Source organism: Ailuropoda melanoleuca, chromosome 18 (genome assembly GCF_002007445.2).
Source record: "Ailuropoda melanoleuca isolate Jingjing chromosome 18, ASM200744v2, whole genome shotgun sequence".
Classification (NCBI taxonomy): Eukaryota; Metazoa; Chordata; class Mammalia; order Carnivora; family Ursidae; genus Ailuropoda; species Ailuropoda melanoleuca.
In genome coordinates, this window is record NC_048235.1 from 13,701,059 (window position 1) to 13,713,262 (window position 12,204).

The 12,204-nt window shown below is 39.4% G+C and overlaps 1 long non-coding RNA gene across 1 annotated transcript in view; it reads right to left on the reverse strand.

Moving 5' to 3' along the window:
* Window positions 1-7,495, reverse strand: part of LOC109488401 — an 8,928-nt gene extending 1,433 nt beyond the window's left edge. The window contains exons 1-2 of the long non-coding RNA XR_002141379.2: window positions 7,386-7,495; window positions 7,183-7,293 (exon numbers count right to left, since the gene is read on the reverse strand). This is a non-coding gene — a long non-coding RNA (uncharacterized LOC109488401). The remainder of the gene's footprint in view (window positions 1-7,182; window positions 7,294-7,385) is intronic.
* Between the last annotated feature and the right edge of the window lie 4,709 nt (window positions 7,496-12,204).

Genomic DNA, 12,204 nt, shown 5'->3' on the forward strand with positions numbered 1-12,204 from the left:
TGGCGCCCCAACACAGATAATCTTTCTAAACCATGTAATAAGTCATGCTCAGCACACAATGAAGTTGTGATACAAAAAAATATTAGATTTTTCTACCAAATATTTCTGAAGAAGATCACTGCTCAAAATCACTGTTTCTTTAGTGTTTGCAAAAGAATATTCTTTTGGAAATCACACATCATTTTAGTAGAACTGCCATCCTTAATGTATATACAATGTATATTTAGCCAATATATGGCTATAAAAGAGAAACAACAAATTGTATACATATAGCATTTTTAAAGGATATTTTCTATTCAATATAAAGGTTCATAATACTGAACACTATAGCAACTTAGGAAAAATTTAGAACCTGAAATTAATGTGTGTGCTGACTTCTTCCATGTTAAAATTAGTAATCAACTGGTTATTTTTGAAGCTGGACTGGGGGAAGATGGTAAGGGCAACACCATCTCTTCTTTTGACTCTGTACACACTTCTGTAGTATTTGGATATTTGCAATAAGAATGTACTACTGTTCTAACTTAAAAAATAGTAACAATAAGTGGCCCCAAAACATGGATTTCTGGCAATGTCTGAACCACTTATCTTCTTTAAGTAGCTATATTTTGTGAACTTACTCACATGAATGTGACTTCACAGTCTCAGAAAACTACAGAGTCAAGGTTCCAAAATTCTAGTGTATGTCAAAACTGGCTACACACATTCATAAATCAGGTCAAAAAAAAGCATAGAGGCTTTAACCTCTTCTCATTTACCTACTTCCCTCTTCCATTCCTGAGGGAAAACACAGCTAAACACCACCACAACTAAAAATTAAGTATAATTTTCATTAGCTGGAAAGTATAATGAGAAAAATATTGACCTTAAAGCCAAGAATATCAGATACACACATTAACCTCTGAGTCTGTTTTTAAATCTGTAAAAGGGAGAGAACATGACCAGCCCTTGCTAGCTCACAGACCTAGACTAAAGGAAATGATCATTATTAAAATACAATACAGCCAGAAATGACAGCGAACATCCACACCACACAAATATTTTGTGTATCTGGAGTTCAAAATTAGCACATCAATTTGCTAAAAGAAAATAAGTAAATACTTCAGACTCATATTGAATCTAGATTATTATTTACATTATTCCTGCTTTACTGGATAATTATCTAGTCTTCTGTAAACATTGGGTAAAATGACTCATAATTACTTTTGCTCAATTTGTTAATGAAATTAAATGTGTGAGGATAGTTTAGATTTTCTACCACTTCTACAGATAGAGAAACTAAGCACAGTCTTCAAGAACTGACTTACCTGTGGTCAGCCAATGACTTAACTATAATTCCTTCTTTCCATTATGCTGCCTACTCTAATTAGAAAGATTTGCTGTTTAATTCAGCACTGTCCAATGGGAATACCACATAACTAACTGCAAAGTGCAAAAATTAATTTAAAATTTTCTAGTACCTTTTAAAGGACTTAATTAAAAGGAAAAATTAATTTTAATATTTTATGCAAACCTGATATATGCCAAATATTACCATTTCAACATGTAATCAATATAAAAATCATTAATGAGATACTTTAACTTTTTTTTAAAAGACTAAGTCTTAGAAATCTGATATTTCACACTTAACATAACTTTGATTCAAGCCTAAATAATAGTAATAATAGTAATAGTAATAATAGATAGAAAACATGATTTCCTTGGAATTTCTGATTTAATTTCATGTGCTTAGCAGCCACATGTAACCCAACTGGTTAGCGCAGATAGAATTGCCCTTACTTTCTGTCCAGAGGAGGGTAGTATTAGATATGTGGGCTCTGGAATCGGCCAGTGTGTCCTGGGTCCTGGTTCCACCATTGCTAACTGAGTGACAGTGGGCAACTCACTTTCTGTGCCATACGTTTCTTTCTTTCTTTTTTTTTTTTTAAAGATTTTATTATTTATTTGACAGAGATAGAGACAGCCAGCGAGAGAGGGAACACAAGCAGGGGGGAGAGGGACAGGAAGAAGCAGGCTCATAGCAGAGGAGTGACATGGGGCTCGATCCCATAACGCCGGGATCACGCCCTGAGCCGAAGGCAGACGCTTAACTGCTGTGCCACCCAGGCGCCCCTGTGCCATATGTTTCTTACATGTCAAATCTTTAATAGAGTTGTTGTAAGAATGAAATGAGCTAACATTTAGTGCCTGACAAGTACCAGGCATTAAGTGTTAGTTATTGTTATTGTTGTCAGACGACACACCAGAACAAACTCTTACTTGCATCCTCCCCCCACTGAAATTTGTAAGAAACCAAACACATTAGATCTATGACAGGGTTTATAATGTTTTGAACTGCATCCCCCCATAAGATATATTGAAGTCCCTATCCTCCCATAGCTCAGAATAGGACCTTATTTGGAAATAAGGTAGTTGGAGATAGAATTAGTTAAGACGAGGTCATGTTGGCTTTTTGTATGTTGGTCCTTAATCCATTATTAACTTGTATGCTTACTAGAGGAAGAAAATTTGGACACAGAGCCATAGAGGGAGAACATCACGTGACAAGAAAGCCAGAGACTGGGGCAATGCAGCTGTAAGGCAGGGAACGTCAAGGACTGCCAGCCACCCTCAGAAGCTAGGAAGAAGCAAGGCAAGATTCTACCCAGAGTCTCAGAGACAGCGCATCCATGCGGATACCATGATTCTGAACTTCCAGCTTTCAGAACTATGAGAGAACACATTTTTGTTGTTTTAAGTCACCCAGTTTGTGCTACTTTGTTATGGCAGCTCCAGGAAACTAATATAGGGCTCTTCACCCAAAAGGAAGCGCTCTGTCTTACCAACAGCCAAGGGTTGGAGGACTGACAACCTGGCAAGTGCAAAGTCTCCCAGAGTCAATGGAGGCTTTTATAAAGTCAGACCCATCTTCTCAAGGGCTCTTAGGCTGGTCCTTAACTCCTTCAGAAGGAGAACCCTGCCCTTGGAGATGGTATCCTGGTGGGATGGCTCCCTGTGAAATGATTGAGCTAAGTCAAAAACCTAGAGAAACAATTCCATTGGTTCCTTGGGAATTAAACTGGTGTGAGCACGTCCTAAAGTCTACCATGTTTTTAAATTGAAGTATAGTTGACATACAGTGTTATATTAGTTTCAGGTGTGTAACACAGTGATTCAATAATTCATTAATTACTGGCCCCTGAGATAGTGTAGTCACCATACGATGTTATTACAATACTACTGACTACATTCTCTATGCTGCACTTTTAATCTCTGTGACTTATCTTATAACTGGAAGTCTCTACCATTTGTTTTTAATGGACTTGGTCATTTTCTGGCCACATTTTTTTCCTCAAACATGCTATTATGAGCAAAACACACTAATTTTAATCGTTAAGAAGTTTTTCTGTATATCCTTAAAACCTGGGCACTAAGGTGAAGCACACAGGAAGTAAAATGAAAATAATGTCAAGTGAAGTTTTTTATTTTTAATACTCCTGGCCCTGTGAACTGTTCTATGTACTATTGTCTACAGTTCTTCATCCTCCTAAGTTGACTGCTATATTCCTTTTCTCTCCAAATACACATTTTTAAAAAATGGAAGTTCTCAATCACATATGCAGATTTTGTGAGAAATTTAGCAAAGAAATAATTTCTCTAAAAGAAATACTGTTTTCCCAATTTCACAAATGCTTGGCTGACTGAAGACACAGAAAACGTATACATTTCAATAAACGTATATGTTATGATCTGTTAATTCTTCATATTTGCCAGGAAAACATGTTTCTACAATAGCATTATTTAAGTATACTAGATGTCCCCACCTAATCTCTATTATTATTCATAAGAATGTAAACTGCTTCAAGTAGAACTTTAGACCTAGAAAGAATCTTGGGAGACCTTTTGTCCTAAACTTTTCATTTTACAGATGAAACAATCAGAGCAAAGCAACATTAAAGACTTGACCAAGGAGGTGCCTGGCTGGCTCGGTTGGTAGAGAATGAGACTCTTGATCTCAGGTTTGGGAGTTTAAGCCCCATATTGGGCATGGAGCCTACTTAAAAAAAAAAAAATAAGACTTGACCAAGGTCATGAAGTTATTAAATGAAAGTCCAACTACAACTCTTGTCACCAAGTCACCTGAAAACCCAGTTCAGGGGCTTTCACCCCACACCACCAAGCAATAAATATGATCATCCTGTGTGACAGATGAGGTGAATTTAAAGAGGTAAATTCAGTGAATTTAAGGAGAATTTAGAAAACCAGTCTTTACTATTAAATGAAATAATGCGTGTAAAGCTCTTAGCATGATGTGGGCCCATTTTAAACACGTGTTATATGGAACTACTCTTGCCGTTGTATGATGCAGAGCTGCAATGCGGAGTAGTGGAAAGCCTGTGGACTTTCAAATCAGACGGACCTGGGACCCACGGGCAGTGTTCGCTCACGGGTTTACGCAATCCGAGCAAGTCACTTAAACTTTCTATACATCTGTTTTCTCACAAGTGAAATGGAAATAATAAAGAGATAAGGCATGCCAAATACCAGATAAGCAGAGGTATTTGTTAATATTCATAATGAAGTTACAGTCTGTTATTTGGTATCTTGAATCAAGAATCTAAAGAATTGCAAGAGCTGTCTCCTGTCATTAACACAGAAACCTAACACCGAAGGGAGTAGGCCAGGCTCACGCCAACTCTGTCGTTCGTACCCCTCTCCCTCACTTGTTCGCCACCTCACACCGTCCCTCTGGCACTGACGAGCCAGTCTAAGTGCCCTCACACCGCTGCCTTCTGGGCGTTCAGGAATCTCCCCCTGCAGCACCCTGCTTGTGTCTCTATTTCTCTATAGGCGCCCCTATCTTTAAAAACTCTCCCTTCCTTCACATTCTGTCAAACATCTGCTCTTAACTTTACAAGGTAAATACTTAGCGAGATTAACTTCTCTAGCTAAGGTAGCATTCCCAACTCGTTTTCTGTGGAGCATTAGCCTCTAAGGCGCTCCATGAAAGAAGGTCAAGTAAAGTTTGAGAAAAGCTACAGAAATCCCACTACAGCGGATGCCCACTTTTGGGTAAGGCCTACCAGCATCTCCTCAGACTCCTGGTTTTACGCTGAGGGCTTTCTAGTGCAAGCACCTCTGACTTGGCCAGAGGACATTCCGACTGCGAGCTTGCTCTGCCAGCCAATGTGCGCAGCCAGAGTGTTTACGCTACCAAGGGTAGCCCTCGACCCATGGCAGGTGGGAGGTGATGGGTATATCTCCTCTAGCTTCTTTGTCCTCAACTGGCACAGCCCTGAGATGGGTTCTAGGCAGTTTTCCAAAGGTCCTTGGCAGGAAAGTGCCAATAACTCGCTCATTAATGCATCTTCTCTATATTGGCTTTCTTCCCTTCTGGGTCTCATTTCCCTGATACCTCACCAGTATTTCATGGGGCCATCTTTGAAATAAACTATTGTTTTAGGATCTGTTTTTCTTTCCTTGGAATTTATGACACACACTAGCAATATTAAAGGCTATGTGAAATCCTTCCAGAAAGGGATTCATCAAACTTTATTTAATCAGAAACTTTATTTAATGAGTTTCTCAAACTTATTTGGCCATGAGAACCTTTTCTTTTTTTTAAATTTTATTTATTTATTTGAGAGAGAGAGAGAAAGAGTGAGAGAGAGAGAGCACAAGCCAGGGGGAGAGGCAGAGGGAGAAGCAGACTCCCCGCTGAGCAGGTAGCCCAATGCGGGACTCGATCCCAGGACTCCAGGATCATGAGCTGAGCCAGACGCAGCCACTTCAACAACTGAGCCACCCAGGCACCCCTGGCCATAGGAACCTTTTAAAGGATAAGAGTTTTGATCCCATGAAACTAGTGTTTCTCTTCGAAATATACTTTGAGAAATGCTGAATGAAGCATTAATGACTGACAAATTAAAGTATTATCCCTCTCAGAGATATCAGTATCTTAAAGCTTCTGCAAATCAGTACTTTCTGACTTAAAGAACTGGGTCCCTTTAGAAGAGAAGTTCAGGCTCTAAGGTAGATGTGATGGAAAAATAATATTGGAAGGGTGTGTCTTATCAAGCCTTTTCAATGAAATCAGGTTAGTAAGTGTCTGTCTACTCTGCAGTCAAGAACAGAAACTTATGGATGGGTTTCTTGGCTCAAGTGTATAGTCCTGAGGGGCGCCTGGGTGGCACAGTCGTTAAGCGTCTGCCTTCGGCTCAGGGCATGATCCCACCATTCCGGGATCGAGCCCCACATCAGGCTCCTCTGCTAGGAGCCTGCTTCTTCCTCTCCCACTGCCCCTGCTTGCGTTCCCTCTCTCGCTGGCTGTCTCTGTCAAATAAATAAATAAAATCTTNAAAATCTTAAAAAAAAAAAAAAAAGGATAGTCCTGAGACTTGGAGGACAGTGAAGGAGGTGTATGGGATAAAGACAGTTACTTCCTAAAACTGCTCTGGAGAAAATAACTTTCTTTTGGAAGAATGAGCCCATTTTTCAGTGGCCCAAAAGACATCAGATGCCTAGGACTGCAATATCCCTTAAGATATTTCAGGAATAAAATGGTCAATATTGATCAGAATTTTAAATACTTAAGCCTTAAACTACTCTGTAAACTCCATAAAAAGAGGTTCTAGGATAGAAAAATACAGATTGGGAATATTCTGGAAAGTGGTCTTGCTCTGATTTTAACACAACCATTGATAACAGTCATGCACTCACTCTACTGCCCAGGCTGGACTCCACTGGAAGGAAGTAGTAAGAAGCCTTGCAAACAGACAGTGCTTGGAAGGTGAATGAGGGTTTAGGTCAGCATGTGTGGGAGAGTGTTTAGCCCAAGTTGGGATAGTTCATCTCCAGGGCCTGACTTCTGCCATTTACAGCAGTTCTCTTCCCAACTCTGCAACACAATTTACACTATCTCTTTTGTCATTTCAATCACATTACCCCCTCTTATGGCCATTTTCCAGATGCTGAGATATTAAATATTTTAAAATGAACTGCCATGGATCAACATTAAAACATGCCACTTTTTTTGGTCAACGCTGCTATTTTGAAAATCTCTTTCATTAAACATTAATAAACAAGCTACAAATCAATAAAGAGAAATTTCAAATAATCCTATTTCTTCTAGGGATCTATTCTCTGCATTAAAAACAACAAGAACAGAATACTGCACAGTGAGGAGATGTGGAAAAGGAGTACCGAGAATCCAACATGGCTGTGAATTGGAGGCATCTGACATTTCCATCTTCATCAAGGGGGATTCTGTCAAGTAGCAACTCAAACTTTTCACCAGTAATCTCCACACCAAACCTGAAACAAATAGCAGTTAGCATCGGTCACCCCCCAAGTTCACATCTGGGTCACCCGTACCCACAATACCCGAAGCATATGGCTGCCATTACCGCTTTGTTACTGCTGCAGTCCTCAAGATCAAGGGCACCACGTGAATATCAGAGGTTAATCAGGGTGCTGATCGCTTCAGCTTTCTCAAAGGAGAGATTCTACCACAGAATCCCTGCATTGGTGGTGCACAGAAATAGAAATACTGGCATGTTAAACTGTGTGTGATTGTCCTCTATAAAAAGTTATTCATTACACTAAAACACTGGTATTGCTTAAACAAGTTAACTCTGAAAGGCCTTTCAATTGGACTGCTTAGCATGAAAGAAAAGGTAGAGAAAAAAAGTGCCTTTCGCAAAACAGCTTCCGACGCTCTTGCAAAGCATTTCATAATGGCTTTAAAGACATTTTGCATACAAATATTTAAAAAGTGGCAGTGTTTATTCAACAGCAAGAAAGTGTTTTCATCTCTCAAGAACAATCAAAACATAATCCTTGAATTACTGGCATAAATAAGAATGACTTAAGCAATAATAATGAACAAGGCATTCATTCATCATTTTGCAAAGCTGATAAGACCCAGCTGACTTTTGGAAAAAAGGGGGGGGGACAGATTTTCTTCTGGCAATGCAATGAAAGAATAACAGGAGAAAGGGTTTTCCCCCCATTTTCATTAATACTTCCTTGATAATTATAAAACAAAACATATACACCATCAAGAATAACACCACAAACAAAAATAGCTTTTCATAGGCTACAAAGAATTAAGTTATCACATATATGTATTTCATAAGTACTTTAATGTGAATAATGCCTCAGAGGCACTATTTGCAGTTGGATGTCCTTTTTTCACTTGCATAAGATTAGGGGGAAAAGGATAGAATCAATTATTTAATGAGACACATAACACATTCCCTGTTATTCTCTTTTATTTTTCGTTTCCTAGCAATGAAGTTACCGGTACTAATGAATAAATCTTTGGCATTTTCCTGAGAAGTTAAATCTAATTCTCAGGTTTTATTTGCACTTAAATTCTTAAACTCAGTACTTAAGAAAATACACAGGTTTTTCCCAGGCATACTGGAAAAAGCATCAGACCGAAAGTCAAGAGAACTGAATCCAGTCTATATCTACCACTATACTGCAATGTAATCATGGCAAAATAATGTGACTGTCAGATTTCAGATTTCCCAACTCTCAAGTGGTCCATAAATTCTCTGTATCTTACTTAGTAGTCACAGGATTATGACAGAATGAAAATAAAAGTGCCTTGAAAAACAAGAGAATATCACAAAAATATTGTGTATTGTGAAAAAAATATTTCATACTGTGTATTATTATTGACATAAAGTAAAAATCTTCAAAAAGGGGCTCTTGGGTGGTGCAGCCAGGTGGAGCATCTGACTCTTGACTTCAGCTCAGTTTGGGCGATGGAGCCCCACGTGGGGCTCTGTGCTCAGCGGGGGATCTGCCTGAGGTTCTCTCTCCCTCTCCATCTGCACCTCCTGCTCATATTCTCTCTCTCTCTCCAAGTAAATAAATCTTTAGGAAAATCTTCAAAAAAATATTAGAATATATTGCTTAAACCTAACAGTGACACAAGTAGCCCTTTTTCTCCAGAGGCCTCTGGCAGAGCTGGGGTTCAAATGCTGGTCCAGCTAATCTGAAGCCCAGGCTATCTCCACAATGTCATATTCCACTCAGGAAGCAGCTTAGATAGGAAGGGAAGAGGAAAAAGAAGGCAAACGGGGGAAAGGTAGAGTCAAGGGAGCTGCTTGTTTTTTTAAAGATGAATAATACTGACAGGGGCAGTATCAAGGCGGAGGCTGAAAACAGAAAAAGAGAGGGAATTACCGATAGATCCTATGAAAGAAAGATCAAGGGGCACCTGGGTGGCACAGTTGGTTGAGCGTCCAACTCTTAGTTTCAGCTCGGGTCATGATCTCAGGGTTGTGAGATCAAACCCCACATGGGGCTCTGCGTTCAGCAGAGAGTCTGTTTCAGAGTCTCTCCCCCTCTGCCCCTCCCACTCGTGCTCTCTCTCTAAAATAAATAAATAAATCTTTAAAAAAAAAAAAAAGACCACAGGTAGACAGGAGAAAGAATACCTTTCGACTGAAATGGGGAAATAAGGAAACCATGGGCTTATAGGATTTGAAATCTCAGGAGCTCCTCTTTTCTAATTTTACTATGAAGATGCAAGCCTATTTTACTGAGAGTGGGGCGGGGGAGGAAGGTACATGAGAGGGCATGTGTTTTGAAGAAACTGAAACAGGTGTGAAATATGCAGAGTGGAGAGGGAGATACAGAAGACTGAGAGAACATGGCAGGGAGTGACAGAGAAAGTTGAGAGCCCAGTTGAGGCTGGTGACAATGAATTTATAGTGATATAAATCTATACAGTACTCTGATTTTCCCAGTAACCTGTTGCAGGTGAAGACAAGATGGACAGGGGGACTTATCCACATTTGGGGATCCGCCACACAGATGTGAATAAAAGAAACAAAGCAAGATAGTTTATGATACTAACCAGAAAATGTCTAACGTGGGAGAATAGATTCTAAGCTGTGCTTTAGCTCAGAGAAGAGGGGTGGTCAACGAACTAGAACAGATGGAAGCACTAGTCAGAAACAGGCTGAAAGTATGATTTCATAGGTGTAGTTATTTTTGGATAGTGACGCACACTTTTGGGAGAGTCAGGTAGACATAAGAGTAAAAACTAATATTTACTGAGAATTTAATATGTTCTTAACACTGTGCTGAGCATTTTATATGCATCGCTCCCATATATTCCCTACTATCAATTAAGTATTATCATTACCAACACTGTTCTGAGAGTATCAGTGAGATCTCTGAGCTGCCTAAAGAGGGCAGGAGAGAAATGGTCTGGAAATGATACTGAAGAGTGAGGACAATGAGCTTTTGCGTGTGTGTGTGATTTTATTTATTTACTTAAGAGAGAGAAACTTGAATGGTAATGTACGATAAGATTATGATGTCAATACATCCATAGCTAACCTTTAACACTATGCTCTGTAAGTGGATCTTGAAATAAGGACAGTTCATCTTGGACTTTATCTAAGAGAACTTACATTCTTAAGTACCCCAAAAACCTCCTTTACTTAGAAGGTGGTCTTGGGGCACCTGGGTGGCTCAGTCAGTTAAGTATCTGACCCCTGGTTTCAGCTCAGGTCATGATCTCAGGGTTGTGGGACTGAGACCCAAATCTGACTCTGCGCTCAGCACGGAGTCTGCTGGAGATTATCTCCCTCTCCTTCTTCTTCTCCCTCCTCCATTCTCCCCCTGCTCCCACATGTGTGCCCATGAACTCTCTCTAAAACAAATAAATAGGGGCGCCTGGGTGGCACAGCGGTTAAGCGTCTGCCTTCGGCTCAGGGCGTGATCCTGGCTTTATGGGATCGAGCCCCACATCAGGCTCCTCTGCTGTGAGCCTGCTTCTTCCTCTCCCACTCCCCCTGCTTGTGTTCCCTCCCTCGCTGGCTGTCTCTATCTCTGTCAAATAAATAAATAAAATCTTAAAAAATAAAAAAATAAAACAAATAAATAAAATCTTTTAAAAAAAGAAGGTAGTCTTGGGCGCCTAGGTGGCTCAGTTGGTTGGGCTCAGGTCATGATCCTGGGGTCCTGGGATTGAGTCCTGCATTGGGCTCCCTGCTCAGCAAGGGTCTGCTTCTCCCTGTGCTCCTTCCCCCAGCTTGTGCTCTGTCTGCTGTCTCTCTCTCAAATAAATTAATTTTTTAAAAAAAGAAGGTAGTCTTAAGACATATAGCCCAAAGATAGTATTTTAGTACCAATATACTGTGTTTAAACAAATCTTCTGTCACACAGTAACTTCATTCTGTCCTCAGGGTAGAAAACTAGTCTCTGATATTTCTCCCTGAGGACAAAAAACAAGTAACTGTCAGGTTTATTACTTTCAATTCCATAACAGACAATATCTCAGGTATTTTTTTTAAAGATTTTATTTATTTCACAGAGAGAGAGACAGCCAGCAAGAGAGGGAACATAAGCAGGGGGAGTGGGAGAGGAAGCAGGTTCCCAGTGGAGGAGCCTGATGCGGTGCTGGATCCCAGAACGCCGGGATCACACCCTGAGCCAAAGGCAGATGCTTAACGACTGAGCCACCCAGGCGCCCCATCTCAGGTATTTTTTAGCTCCATACATTTTTTTGTATATAATAAATAAACAAGCAAAGTGGCTTTCACACATAAAAAGTAAGCAGAAATCCCATTATAGAAATTCCCCTTTTCTATTACTGGTTTTAAAATACCAAAGCACAGTATTTGTATAAAGAGTGCAAGGAGTAATAAAAAATAAAAACCCAGCAAAGAAACAAGCCTTAGTTGGATTATATTTTAATATCGATTTAGCAATCAGATTTTGCTTTTAATGGGTGATATTTTCAAAAAACCTAAAAGGCTTAAATAAAAAAGACGTGGTAAAAGGCCTCACATTAAAGGACGGTCTTTTATTTACTCAAACAGGTAACTACAATGAGAAGGTTTAAAGTTGAAGTGTTTACATATCTTTGAGCTCTTCGCTAAGGACTTGGTAAATGGCATTCTTCAGAAACAAAAAAAAATTCAACGTATATTAGGTAAATATGTTTCAAAATAGAGATAATACTACGTCTGCTATAATAAATTTGGGTTTGTTGCATTGTATTTTAGCTTTAATTCTTCAGCCAAATCCCTGGGTATAGGACCATATATTTTCCTGATCAATCTATGTTGAACTGGATACTTCGATTATTTTAGCGTGCTATTAACTCATATTTAACATTCAAAAAGTATTTAAGGATGATCTCTTTTCTCTAAAGAAGTATTTGGGGCTTGTTTTAAGACTTTAATTTCTTATATT